Source organism: Pelodiscus sinensis, chromosome 5 (genome assembly GCF_049634645.1).
Source record: "Pelodiscus sinensis isolate JC-2024 chromosome 5, ASM4963464v1, whole genome shotgun sequence".
NCBI lineage: Eukaryota > Metazoa > Chordata > Testudines > Trionychidae > Pelodiscus > Pelodiscus sinensis.
The window spans coordinates 69,610,416-69,624,776 of NC_134715.1; positions in this window are offsets into that span (position 1 = coordinate 69,610,416).

Genomic DNA, 14,361 nt, shown 5'->3' on the forward strand with positions numbered 1-14,361 from the left:
TTTTGTAATGACAGTGACCAGAAAAGAAAATTAAAGACTGAACTTTGTTACTGTTGTTTTGTTTTGGTTTTGTTTTGTTCTATGAAATAGCATGAAGTCCACAATAGCAACAAATTTTCATAGTCAAATCATACAATGGTACCCAACAGGTAACAACTGAGCAAATCTGATTTCCTAGGATTATAAAATATCAACTCAATAGTTTTATATACACAAAACATACTAAGTTAGCAAGGAATTAATGGACTGATTGAAGATATAATGAAATTATTTAATGAGCAAATATTTACTCAAATATTTACTCAAATAAACTTGTGCTTACTTACTCTGAATAGAAAATGTGCTGGCAGCATTTATTATTCAAGGAGAGACCTGTACAGTTGATGGTTGAGGATAAAGTAATTATAATAAGTTGAAAAGCGATGTATGAAAATACTGTGGGTAGTGTAGCTTTTCTTAAAATGTTTTTCTATTTAGTGTACTTTAATTCCAGACAGAACAAGTTGTAGTAATTCAATTTGAAGGTGAGCAAGGCACGTCTCATAGCAGTAAGGTTCATGTCCTGCCTGGCTGAAAATGGAAGAAGCTCTCATGGCCACAACTGAAATAATTATCAAGAGTCAGATGCAGTTAAACAAGGATGAGCTCAAGTTAATCGACCTGTATCCTTCCTTATCAAATCTATTTCTGGGGTACAGTGGCAACCCATCAATACAGGTGAACTAGGCAGTCACCTAGGGAACCAAGATAAATGGCTATCAAGGGCTTTGGAGGCGGGGGCGCCGATCGCATATTTCAGCTAGGGTGCCAGTTGCTGGCAGCTCGTCTAGGGCCACTCCTGCTGGGGTAATCTTGAGCCACACACAGGGCTAGATTAAGACCTTTAGAGGCCGTACGCACTGAAAAGATTATGGTGCCCCCCATATGTAATTCAAAATAAAAACAATACTATACGTTAAAATAAAATTTTATTGTTCGAAATGACACAAAATGTACATGTATGTTGAAATTAAAATAGCTTCTTTCTAGATTTTCTGACTGCAAAATTCTGGATACGTTCATCGAAACTGACTCGACGAAGCATGTCCGCTTCCATACACAATAGGGAAAGGGAATCAAGTCTGTCCTGACACATTGTTGTTCTTTGAGGGTTTTTTATTCTTTTCAGCTGAGAAAAAGAGCATTCTGCGGAGTTCTGATTTTTCCCATGACGACTACTTTGATGCTTTTTTTGAAATATCAATATCAAATTTTTTCAAAAAAATCTCATTTTTTTTGGTGCCCCTACTTTGCTGGTGCCCTAAGCACGTGCTTAGTCTGCCTATTGGGTAATCCAGCCCTGGCCACACAGGTCATGTCGGTACATCTGATTGTTCAGATTCTTATCTTCCAGAAGCTCATTGGTAATAAGAATAGGGAAGAAATTATTATGAAACATGATGAAACTCTTTCTCTTCCCATTAACTTATTATAAAACTCAATCTTCTAAAGGGGTGCCACTCCCTGCTAGATGCAACAGCTGTCATGTGAAAGCTCAAGGTTAGCCTGGAACTCAAGTTTTCCATCTGATGGCACAATTTGATGTCTCTGCCTCCCCCATGCCAAATCATCAGCAAGAGAAAAAAATATCATGACTAGTGATTAATTAATATTTAATAAAACCAACAGTATGTGAGATGGGCTTGTTTTTGTTCAGTTGTTCTCACTGAATTTATTATACAGTACCTACATTTTAGTGATAGAGGAATTCCCGATGCAGGATATCTGAGATAAAGGGTAAGGTCTGATGAGATGATTAAAGTGTACAAGATTTCTGAGTGGAGTGAAGATTAGCACATTAGCTTTCAAATCAAAGTGAAAGAACAAATACACCAGAAAAATCTAACTCTTATCTCAACTGTTATCTAAATCTCAACTTATTTAAAGATGTCAAAAGACTTTTAGAAAGTCTTTATTTCTGCTGCAAAGCTATGACCTTCCGAAGTTGCACTAAGCCACACTTGATTATTTATTCCACCCTAGCTAGTCTCAGTGAATGAACTCATTAGCATAAGCATTTCAGTAATTTTCAGTATTAGATCTTGGAATGGTATAGAGACTGTTGGAATATATACAAGTATGCAAATCATTAGTTCACAAAGGCATACTACATCTCCCCAACTCAAATCATTCCAGCTTGTTATTAAGGTTGTATTTACTGAGGAGTTCTGAGATTGATCATTTTGCATAACTTGCTTTCTGGACAGGCAATCTGGAATCTCTATTTCCTAAAATTGGTGCTCTGATAGGTTGGTTTACTCTGCTTCTTATTGTGATAAATTACTTTCCTCTTCAGTTTGCTAGTATAAGTGGCTTGTGTGTGCTTATTGTCAATCTAATTAGGATAACTGAACTTCATCTGCTCTGGTTTTGGCCAAATTATATGAAAATATGCATTCTAGATTAATGTGATTCTCTGTGGGCCTTCTGACTGTTCACTATATTATGCTTGTTAAGGCTTCCCTCTTTTACATCACTGTGTATTAAAACTTATGCTATATCATTATCCCGAATCCCAGTTAGAGGGGGAAATAGAAGTTGAAACTTTAAATGTTGACTAAACTGTTTTTTGCATTGGCTGAGATAATATTCATTTGTCTCATTTATTCTTTCTGTATCTTCAGTGGAGTTATCCCAGCTATATGCATAACAATATTTAAGTTAATTTAAATCAATATGAATTGTTTATTATGGGAAAAGGTGTATATAAAAACTGTTCAAGAATATTTAAGCCTTCAAAATATTACCCCATAAATGGGAAAAATTTCAAGTGTTTCAGATAAACTGTCAAAATTACAAGTGCCTAGGATTGTACACTTAATTTTTCAAGACTATTATAAGGTTAATGAACAAGATTTGACATTAATAGTCCTTTTCCATTTTTCCCCTAATCCTTTCTTCATTCACTTGTTGGCTGGCAATGCAAGCCACCACCTCCAAGCTAACTGTCACATAAGGTATTGAGTGGTCCTTACTGATAAACACAGGCTTTGAGTAACTTGCTCTATCTTGGCTTCAGTTTTATTCCTATCCTCCTTCATCTCCAATGAGTTTTCAGTTAAAATGCAAATAAAAGAAAAATAGGCAAAATAAATAATGAGGAACTGAGAAATATTACAATCTGAAATTCTGATACCTCCCACTTCCCTAGAAACCAATTTGAGTTTCATTTTCTGATGTGAATCCTCTTCTGTATTTTTAAGCTGCTAGCAAAACTGAATAATATGTAGTCTGGTATGCACTTGATCATACAGAGTTTTTAACTCTGAAATATGTAATATAGACCTAGAACTGATATTTTCCCCTGTTTTACTACCATATTAAAAAAACAAAAGTGATATTGCACTTTGTGTGGGATACAGAATTGACAGATAACTTATTCATGTTGTATGACAGATTACAAAGTTCAAAGCCAGTTTTATGCCTTTTAGATATGGGTCTCAACTGAAAACATGGACTGGAACAGTCTAAATGTTTTCAAACACCATTCAGGATGTAAATGTCAAAGATTAAATCCAATTTCACAAACATGCTCCATCAATACATTAGAATAAACCCTACAAATTTAACAAGGCTCAGAATATGGGTGAATTCCATTTTTTTAGTATAAAAGAATGATGCAGAAGTAAAGGTGTTTTTTATTATTTTAACTGGGATTTTTGTGTAGAACTGTGGGAAGAATATTTAATCTAAAGCTCACATTGTAAGTTCTCATAATCACAAAGGAATTGTGGTTCAAGTGTAGTATATCCTGATCATTATGAACCACCAATAGAAGTCTTTTCCTGGAGTAAATTTGAATGATGACATATTATGCTATTGTTACAATTTTAGAGTCTTCTGAAAAATGTAATCTTTAGAAATGGGTTCATCATGTGAGGAAAAGGCTCATGCACCTCTGAAACATGACTGGTCATATACATAGAAAAGGCAACTACTTGGTTGCATGCACATTGACTATTTATTAAATGAAGACAAACCTCTATTACTGTAATACTGAAATATTCCACAAGATTAATTTCCTGCACTTGCAGGGCTGAAATTTATACTTTCCAATCATCTCTATTATTTTCATTAGCCATGCTTGCAGGATTTAGTAATAATGTTTTTAATTTACATGATTTTAAAAATTGTTTTCGGAATGCCATTATGGCTAGAAGTCATCCCAGGAAATACATGCATTTACATGAGTGTTTGGAGTGCAAGGACCATAAATATTTCATAAGCAATACATTTTTCCATTGGTTGTCAAAGCATAGGAATTATTGTGCCACAAGAAAACTATTTGAAGTTGGAATGTCAAGCAGTTTCTTACACTGTTCATGAATAAATGCTTATGCTGTCTTACTTTGTGATTGAGGTTGACAGTAGAAGTAAGCAAAAGAAAATACGAGAGATTATGAAAGGACACAGTGACCTCATGAAAGTGTTGTCAGAAATTTCTCAGTCTCCTTCAAAGGTCTTGTCTTGATATTTTTATTAGTTTGTCAACTGCTGTACAAAGTATACACTAATTTTATGGTAGTAATACTAATTAAATTAGTTAGCATACAAGATTGTATGATAGCCACGTTGTTATTGCCAGTAAAATTCAGTTTTCTTAAAACAGCAGCAATCCCATGGGATCTTGTAACTCCTACATCACAAATGTGCAAATATGCTATAATTAGAAATAACTCTACTAGGGTCTGTTGGACCTAAAACTTTACCATGAACATAACTGAAAAGTATGTGAAAGTTCATAAAATGTCACCACAATCTATAACTGATTGACTGCTTGAAAATTAACCAAGGAAAAAGGTCAATAAATGATTATGTACAGATGCATGAACTAAACAGAAAAAATGAATTAGTCCAAATCCAAATGACCTTCTCATATAAATTAAGGAGACTGATAGAAATTAATAGATAAAAGTTAAGGACTGATAGAAATTAAGGAGATTATACTTAGCAAAGAAAAAAATGTGGGAACAAAATTACCAATCCAATATTTTACCTTATAAAAATGGATTTAATTGGTGAACAAAATATGGAGGGTAAAGTATATCACCCGCTTTTACTACTTTTGGAAGGGGGGTTAAAAATATCTTCTTGCTTTATCTCAGCTTCCTTGGTCTCCAGACAGAATGAGTACTTTCATGCCAAGAGGAGTGCTGGCTGGCCATGTTCCCATGTAAGGAACTTTGTTTTCACCTGCGAATGCTGAAAGTTGTCATGTAATCATGACATCCAGTCCCCAGCCCACCAGCGGAGATATGTAAATTGCCCACACAACAGAGACATGTGAGATCCTATATTTTTTCCCCTCCTCTCTTGTTCTCATATTTTCATCATATCCTAAAATCAACTATAGCCCTTTCATCCAAACCTGCCTTCCCCAAGGGGAAAGGATCCACACCAATGGCGTCCCAGACCAGAGTATGAAACACGGTCCACGCAGCTGGTGTCATGGTAGAGTTGCAGCCAAAATCTCATTTGTAACTGACCAGCAGTCCAGTGTTCCGAAAAGATCAATAAATGCTATATTTCACTTATCTTTTCTATCCTGTCTCTCCTTCACCTTGTGTCTAAGGGCATGTCTTTCTGATATCAGCATGTAAATAAATTAACTTTTTTTTCCTTTTTATCAAAAAAATTTTATTCTGAAAAGAAAGGGCCATGAAACTTTGCATTCAAAAGAAGAGGGATTCAAAAGACTTTGATTAGTTCACTTTGTATAATCACTCAACCCATTACCATATGAATGTTTTTTAAATTTCTTATTCTTTCTAGTGTTTAGTCAATAAACTTTCCATCTAAATGAATGCATTTGGGTGTTTGCCATAATAACCGATTAAAACCAAGGTCTCTGCCGAGACATAATCCTGAATTTATGTTTAATGTTGGGCAGTGAAAGAGTTTATATACACATTTATATTATCAGGCCTTTGACAACAATATCAGTACAACAGGACTATTAATGCATTTTTTATGACATAGCATCTAAGTAACTTATACTAACACACTTTGATCAATGAAATGGCATTGGAATGTTATATTTCAATTCAAAGGTATTGCAAAAATAATATTTACATCATGATACAAGACAGTACCTTCATAAAAGGCAATGCTGAAAATAACAAGTACCTAAATTAAGCCTGCAAGGTATGTAGTATTTATGCACAACAATTATGCAGTAGTTTGCATGCTTTAGAGCACCCCAAAGCACATTTTGCACTAACTGTTTGTACCTAAGTGCAAGAGAAAATTTGCACACTTATTTTTGCATACGTATCTCTCTAACTATAGCTCAAAATGGCTCAGCTTCTGGATTTCTTGCCCAGACATTCAACTACGCTTAAGTTCCATGGAAGCTCCAATATGAATTGGACCTAATTTTCAAAGTGCTCGGCACTCAATGGTTTCTCCCCAAGAACATCTCCATGAAGAGTGGGTGGATGCTGAACACTTTTGAAAATCAGGCAAGATTAACGTAGGATAATATCATTTTTAACGTTTGTAGTTCTTCAGATAACAGAGGGTATGTCTACACTACAAAGTTAATTAGAACTAACAGACGTTAGTTCGAATTAACTTTCATAGGTGCTACACTAGTGCTCCGCTAGTTCGAACTTAATTCGAACTAGCGGAGCGCCTAGTTCGAACTAGGTAAACCTCATTGCACGAGGACTAAGCCTAGTTCGAACTTACTAGTTCGAATTAAGGGCTGTGTAGCCCCTTAATTCGAACTAGTGAGGCTAGCCCTCCCCAGCTTTCCCTGGTGGCCACTCTGGGCACCACCAGAGAAACTCGTATGCCCCCCTCCCGGCCCCGGAGCCCTTAAAGGGGCACGGGCTGCCTACAGTGCCCGTGCCAGGTGCAAGCCTTCCAGCACCCAGCCAGCAGACCCTGCACCTGGCACGCCATGAGCCAGCCACCCGATGCCCCCCAGCCCTCCGCCTCTTCCCGGGATCAGGCTGGCGGGTCTCGGGAGCCTGGCCAGGACTGCAAGAGGCGGGCACCCGCCTGGTCTAGTGCAGACATCGTGGACCTCGTTCACGAACTCCGCACTAGGCACAGGAAAGTGGCCATCTAGTGCAGGAGAGCTGCCAGCCTGGCCACCCAGGAGCAGGTTTGCATGAAAATCAGGGTGGTCCACTGAGACCCCCGACCCTGAGCCCTGAGCTTAGAATGGCCGTACTGGGTCAGACCAAAGGTCCATCTAGCCCAGTAGCCTGTCTGTCGACAGCAGCCAACCCTAGGTACCCTAGAGGGGATGGACCAAAGACAGTGACCAAGCCATTTGTCTCGTGCCATCCATCTCCAGCCTTCCACAAACTTTGGGCAGGGACACCATTTCTACCCCCTGGCTAATACCACTCCATGGACCCAACCTCCATGACTTGATCTAACTTCTCTTTAAACTCTGTTCTAGTTCTAGCCTTCACAGCCTTCTGCAGCAAGGAGTTCCACAGGTTGACTCTTTGCTTTGTGAAGAAGAACTTTCTGTTACTAGTCTGAAGCCTGCTACCCATTCCTTTCCTTTGGTGTCCTCTAGTCCTTCTACTATGGGAACTAATTGAGAACTTTTCTTTATGCACCCTCTCTACACCACTCTTGCTTTTATAGACCTCTATCATATCCCCCCTCCATCTCCTCTTCTCTAAGCTGAAAAGTCCCAGTCTCTTTAGCCTCCCTTCATATGGGACCTGTTCCAAACCCCTGATCATTTTAGTTGCCCTCCCCTCTCCCAGCCTCTCTCTTCCCCTCTCCCACCTCCTTTTCCCAGTCTCCCCCAGTTTTGTTCAATAAAGAGAGATTCTATTTTTGAACACACATTTTCTTTATTTTGTACATCAGGAAGGGGGGCTAGGGAAGGGTAAGTGGAAGGAGGTGAGGGAGGAATGGGGTACGCGCCCCTGATGGGGAGGACTGGGCTGGTTCCACGGGCTTCTGGGGGTGGAAGTTCTCCTGCAGCCCCCCGATTGCCCCCTCCCCCCGAATGGCAGCCTGCAGCAAGTTCAGCCGGGGTGATGGCCGAGTGCTGTGATGTTCCGCGTGTGGGCACTCAGGGCACTCCAAGCCAGGACTGCTTTGCAAGCGAGGAACCCTGAGAACTGTCTGTCCGGGGGGTCGGGTCCCTTTAAGCACAGCCCTTGGCTAGCCTGAGACAGCAGCTCCACGCTCTAAGTCCTCATCTGATGCCCTGCCGGCACTGCTTCCGGCCATCCTTAACCTCTGTTCAGGGTCCACTCTGTGTGGACATGCTAGTTCGAATTAGCAAAACGCTAATTCGAACTAGTTTTTAAGTCTAGCTGCGCTAATTCGAATTAGCTTAGTTTGAATTAACTAATTCGAATTAAGTTAGTTCGAATTAGCACTGTAGTGTAGACATACCCAGACTGATTATATGCCACTCTTATATAGAAACTAGCCCTAACTATTATAGACTCTGCGGTCATTTGATCAAGAAAATGTGTTGGGCGAATAACAGTGTAATGCTAATTTGCTCATATTCCTTCCAACTCTGACCAATGAAATATCCTGAGGAATTTTCATATAAATTACTATGTATTTTGGGCCAGTTTGTCAATGTTAGCTTCTTTTATTATAGCTGGAGATTTTCCCCAGAGAAAGCCGCTAAAAGCTTTAAAAAAATAATTCTACAGAATGAACTCTTTTCAATAAAACAAGAGCACAAATGACATCTGGTATAGACCATATAATAATTTTGCTAGCACAGTATTTAAGGATCACATTTTTAAATGGATACACATATTGGATACAAATGTGTACATATTGTGTGCCCCTCCGAAAACTTGGGCCTAAGAATCTAGAAGCAGATTAGAAAAATAGCTGCTTCAATAAGATTAGTTAACCTGCAAAAGCAAGATAAAGGAGACTATTTGCTTGATTGGGAATCAGGCCCCACAGCAGACTATAGAATAGCAGCTTGCTGCCAGTGAAACACAAGATAGGAGTTTTAACAAATCAGAGCAACTTCTCACTGTGTTGTAGACAAGGTTGGGAAAATTATATATTTACTGGTACATATTGATTTCACCCTATACACACAAACCAAACAACTGTTTCCATTGTTAATAATTGGAATCTACAGATAGTCAATGAGAAAATTGCTGCTTCGGATCTTGGAGTTTGATTTAAGGATATTTATTTAGTATATTTTGACAATTTGTGTTTTAATGGTTAGAAAGCTTTATATTTAACTATGAATTTATTACATACATAATTTCCCACAATTTTAAAATGTCGGTCGCCCGATTTAACTTGCCATGTGTAGACACAGTAGTCCGATCCAAAACCCTTCCCTCAAATTAACTTACTCCTCCTAACAGTTAATTCGAGGGAAGGCTTTTGGATCAGACTACTGCGTCTATATGTGGCAAGTTAAATCTGGTGACCGGCATTTTAAAATGGCGACCAGCCGCGAATATGCTAATCAAGTGCAGGATATTTAAAACCCACTCTTCATTAGCAACTTCAGTATGCTTCATTTGCCTCCCTAGTCCGAACTAGGGGGCAAGTGTAGACATACCCTGACTGAATAAATCCTGAATACAGGATATTTACTGACTAGTAGCAACTATTGATTAATCCTCTCATGGAAGCCACATATGCCATAATTTTGAACTTTTCTTCTGTAAATTGTAGTGTGGAGGTGGACTAATATTGTGATTTTTTGCCTACTAACCAGGCCCAGACAAAGGGTTTGCAGAGTCCAAGTGAGGACACTGGGATTGGGGCCCTACGCTGGGAGTGGTGTATGGTGAATACTCAGCAGCATGGGGCCCAGAAAGCACAGAGCCCAAGGCATTTGCTTTGCTCACCTTGCCCTAAGGCCAGGCCTGATAACTAGGAGGTGACAAGGCCTCTAACCTGGAATGTGTAGTGCTGGTATATAGCAAAAAGCCTTATTCTCACATACAGACCTATTCAAAACTGGGCAGAGCTTCAAGCAAGGGCTAAATAGTCTGAAAAGTTACTACAGAATATTTATGTAATCTATTCTTTGAACAATAACAAAAACGAATGCTTTTATGAATCTTTTTGTGCATAATTCATGGTCAAAAAGAGACTAATTCCAACAATTATTTCCCATAGATAGTTGAACCACATCTAGGTAAGAAATATCTGCCTCACCAAATCTTTCCTCTTACATACAGCCCCAATGCAAGTCTTACTGCTGTAGAAGTGGCATTTTAAGATAGTGGGAGCAGGTTGCAAAAGTCTTGAGTCTAAGTAGAAAATATTCTAGCCACACAAAAACCAAGAATTTTTTGTAGTTGTTCAAGTTGTTTACTACTAGTCTGTTAGCACAAAATATAGTCCATTTTTATAGACCTCGGGATACACTCTACCATTCACTTAATTGGCTACCCCAGGCACTTCAATGTAAATGAGGCTGGATTTAACCCCCATATCTTTTCTATTGATTTTTAAATCCATATTCAGACTTTAGGCAGAGTCTTATAAAGTCTAAAAATTAAATTGATGCTCTATGGGAAGAGGGCCTGGACAATTACATAAAAAGTGAATGAAATGTTTTGGAAGGTGCAAATCAATGAGACTTTATCTTTTAAAACATTTTTTCCCTGTAGCAGTGCAAATGCCAAACATGCTTCTCAGATGCTTTGGAAAAATAATTACTTTAATGGAGAAGAAGGTAGCGTTTATGCCTCACCTGCACTGTAATTACAACCATGTCGAGGCCCCAGCCAAGCTTTTCTGCTTGAAGCTCTGACCTTATTCCCCATCCCATCCTTGACCAACAGAGCCTCCAGTCCTCCCCTTACCCTTGGAAGCCAGAGGAGCTCCAGATAAACCACCACAAGCACACCCTGGTTACTGCCTGCCTATCTGCCCTTCTGACTAGTCTGAGCACTGGCCTGAGCCTGGGCTAGACCCCAGACCAGCTCAATCCATCCCTGTCCTATAATACCTGCTACCCATGGGTCAACAGTCATCAAAGATAATGCAAAGACGTAATTTGAAATAGTTACAAAAATAGTCAGCTATCAATTTATGCTTATTTAAACTTTTTGTTCTCATCTGTGGTGATTAAGAAAATCCCATGAGTCAACTGGACTGCAATCATGCAAGAATTACACTGTACAGAAGAATATTCATTAATCTAAGACATTTGAGCAAGATTCCTGCATGGGGTAAGCTCAAGAGACCTTTCACTGTCTCTTCTTAGAGGCTAAATGTTGTTTCACATCTCTGGGGCTTATAAATGTTTTTTTAATCTAAGAATAAGCACCTAAAGTTTCTAAAAAAAATCAATAATCTAGCATTAGGCAGTGGTAATACTGTGTATTTACATATCATTCTTTGCTACTTTCAGGAATTTGGCTACAGTACATAGTCTGGTTATTATGCAACGAGCTTTTATTAAAGATGTTTCAATTCCTCAGCAATACTCACATAGCTCTCCTAATTCTATAAATATTAAATACTAGGTATGTGATGAAATCTCAAAGGGATTTCAGAAACTACAGTAATTGCCAGCAAGCACTGGAAGGATCATAAACTTTTTTGCATTTTCACTTTAACTATTCTATAAAATGTAAATGTCCCTCTGCTTCAGTCACCAGGGAGCTAACCCAGCTAAATCAAGTTTTTGTATGATGCTCTGATTGTTATCTAGGTAGTAATATAGGTAAAACATGCAGTTACAGACCCTGATTCACTCCTGCTTGCATGATGGGGATACAATCTCGCTCCTTCTTTTGAGAATTGGAAATTGCCCGGTCTCTGTAATGTTCATGTTAATTGCTATTTTCCATTAAAACATCTGTTAAAAAATCCTACTAGTGGAGGCTTTTCAGAACAAATAGCCACACAGATGTCAGGGATGGATTAGATATGCTTAATCTAACCTCTGCACAAGGGGCTGAACTATATAACCACTTGAGTTCTCTATATTTATATGATTCTTTATCCTAGCCCACTCTCAAACCATCCTTCAGTTCAAGATATGGACTATATACAGTACTGATTGATGATTTCCTCTTCACCGTGGAAAAGAGTTATTGTCCATAGTAACCGTTAGACTTCTCCACAGTATTTCATATAGCTCACCAAGGAATCTTGCTGTCCTACTTCTCAGATATACAGGTGGTAATAAGATTTCACGGAGGTGGCTTTAGTTCTTTGAGTGCTGTCGAAGTAGGTACTTCAATTCAGATGTCAGTTTGTCTAGGCTCTCTCAATAGGACATTTATGGTAACAGTTTGTGCATGGGTCACGCATGCCCTGTAGCCATCTCCTGGTGCCATTGGTGCCACATGTAGCACACTCACAACCCAAACCCTCCAGTTCCTTCTCAACTGTCCTTGGCTGAAGATGAAGCTCAGGAGCAATGTCAGTATTCTTCCCAAAAGCCATTAGAAAATAGTTAATTAGACACTTGTTTAGATAAATAGTGATATAGATAGTCATAGTTAGAGTTAGCATCAGTCACTAAACAAATACATTAAATAAATAAATTGTCGTTGTTAGTCCTTTAGTAACCTTCCCTGAAGGAATGGCTATTTGTTATGATGCCAGGGTCCCCAAGCTTCAAATGCTGCAGCTCCTGAGGTGATGCCATGCCTATTTCAGATGGGTACACTCTATGTGTATGCTGTCTGGGTGAGGTGCATATTCTCCCTTCCCCCAAAGTAATCCCACAGGAGCCATTTAAAACCTGGAGCCCAACATGACAACGATCTATGATTGAAAAGTATTTTGATGAAGATGACCCTCCAACAGAGGCAGACATGCCTCTAGGAACATTCTTAGAAATGGAAAATGATTATCCTCTCAATAAAGAGGACACAAACATCCCTGCAGAGAGCACTGCAAAATCAAAGGCAATCTCCTGCATGGTTGCTACTCCTGATGCCATCCTGTTACTCATTGCTGAGGCCAAAACAAAGGAGACAGAGTTGAGGCAATGACAAAAACATGTCTCGTTCATGGCAGCGAGCTCACTGATATGGAACTTGGCATCCTGCTTCCATCCCCAGCACTGACGACTCAGTCGGCAACAGTGGATACTACCAAGTCAGCACCGACCACTCCAATTAAACAGCTACAACATTGGTCAGCACCAGCTCCATCAATGTAATGAATGGACCCCACAGCACTGACAATCTAGACCTGCAGAGACCAACACACTCTCTAGAGATATCAATGGTATCACATTCACTGATACTTAGTACATGAGGGCTCCCCAACAGACTTCAGAGAAGATCACAGCGCCAATTAAATAGTTCAGTTTTCTAGAGATGGTAACCCAATCACTCCTCACCTAAAGCCCACTGGCCATCATGTTGCCACATGGGTCCAAGACAACAACTGAACCATCCACTGATGGAAGATCATAGAGGTACCTCCCAATGGCCTTCCCAATATAGTGGGTTCATTGGGAACCCTAGGCTTGTTTAGGAGTCAGTATTCTAGACCATCTACAGTTCAGATGTGAACTGTGTTCTAACCCTGTGTCTCCCACAACACAGCTCTGAGGCACAGTGTGGGGGAGAGGACCCAGAGATTGGCACAGACCATGACACATCTCCCACTCACAAAATGAACAATTCCAGGTCATTGACACTGAGGACTAGGTCATATCCAAAAAAGCCCTTAAGGCGACATTGGACATGGCAGCCAGTTTGATCGCCACAGCCATAACAAAGAGTTCTTTGAAGGGGTTAACAAACATGTGGTCAAGGGGGATCCAGTAAATATAGTATACTTGGATTTTCAGAAAGCCTTTGACAAGGTCCCTCACCAAAGGCTCTTGTGTAAATTACATGCCCATGGGATAAGAGGGAAGGTCCTTTCTTGGATTGAGAACTGGTTAAAAGACAGGAAACAAAGGGTAGGAATAAATGGTAAATTTTCAGATTGGAGAGGGGTAACTAGTGGTGTGCCCCAAGGGTCAGTCCTGGGACCAGTACTTTTCAACTTATTCATAAATGATCTGGAGAAAGGGGTAAGCAGTGAGGTAGTAAAGTTTGCAGATGATACAAAACTGTTTAGGATAGTCAAGACAGAAGCAGACTGTGAGGGACTCCAAGAAGATCTCACCAAACTGAGTGATTGAGCAACAAAACAGCAAATGAAATGTAATATGGATAAGTGTAAAGAAATGCACATCAGGAAAAATAACCCCAACTATACGTACAGTATGACGGGGGATAATCTGGCTACGACAAATCAGGAAAGAGATCTTGGAGTTATCATGGACAGTTCTCTGAAAACTTCCACACAGTGTGCAGCGGCGGTCAAAAAGGCAAATAGGATGTTAGGAATTATTAGAAAAAGGATAGAAAATAA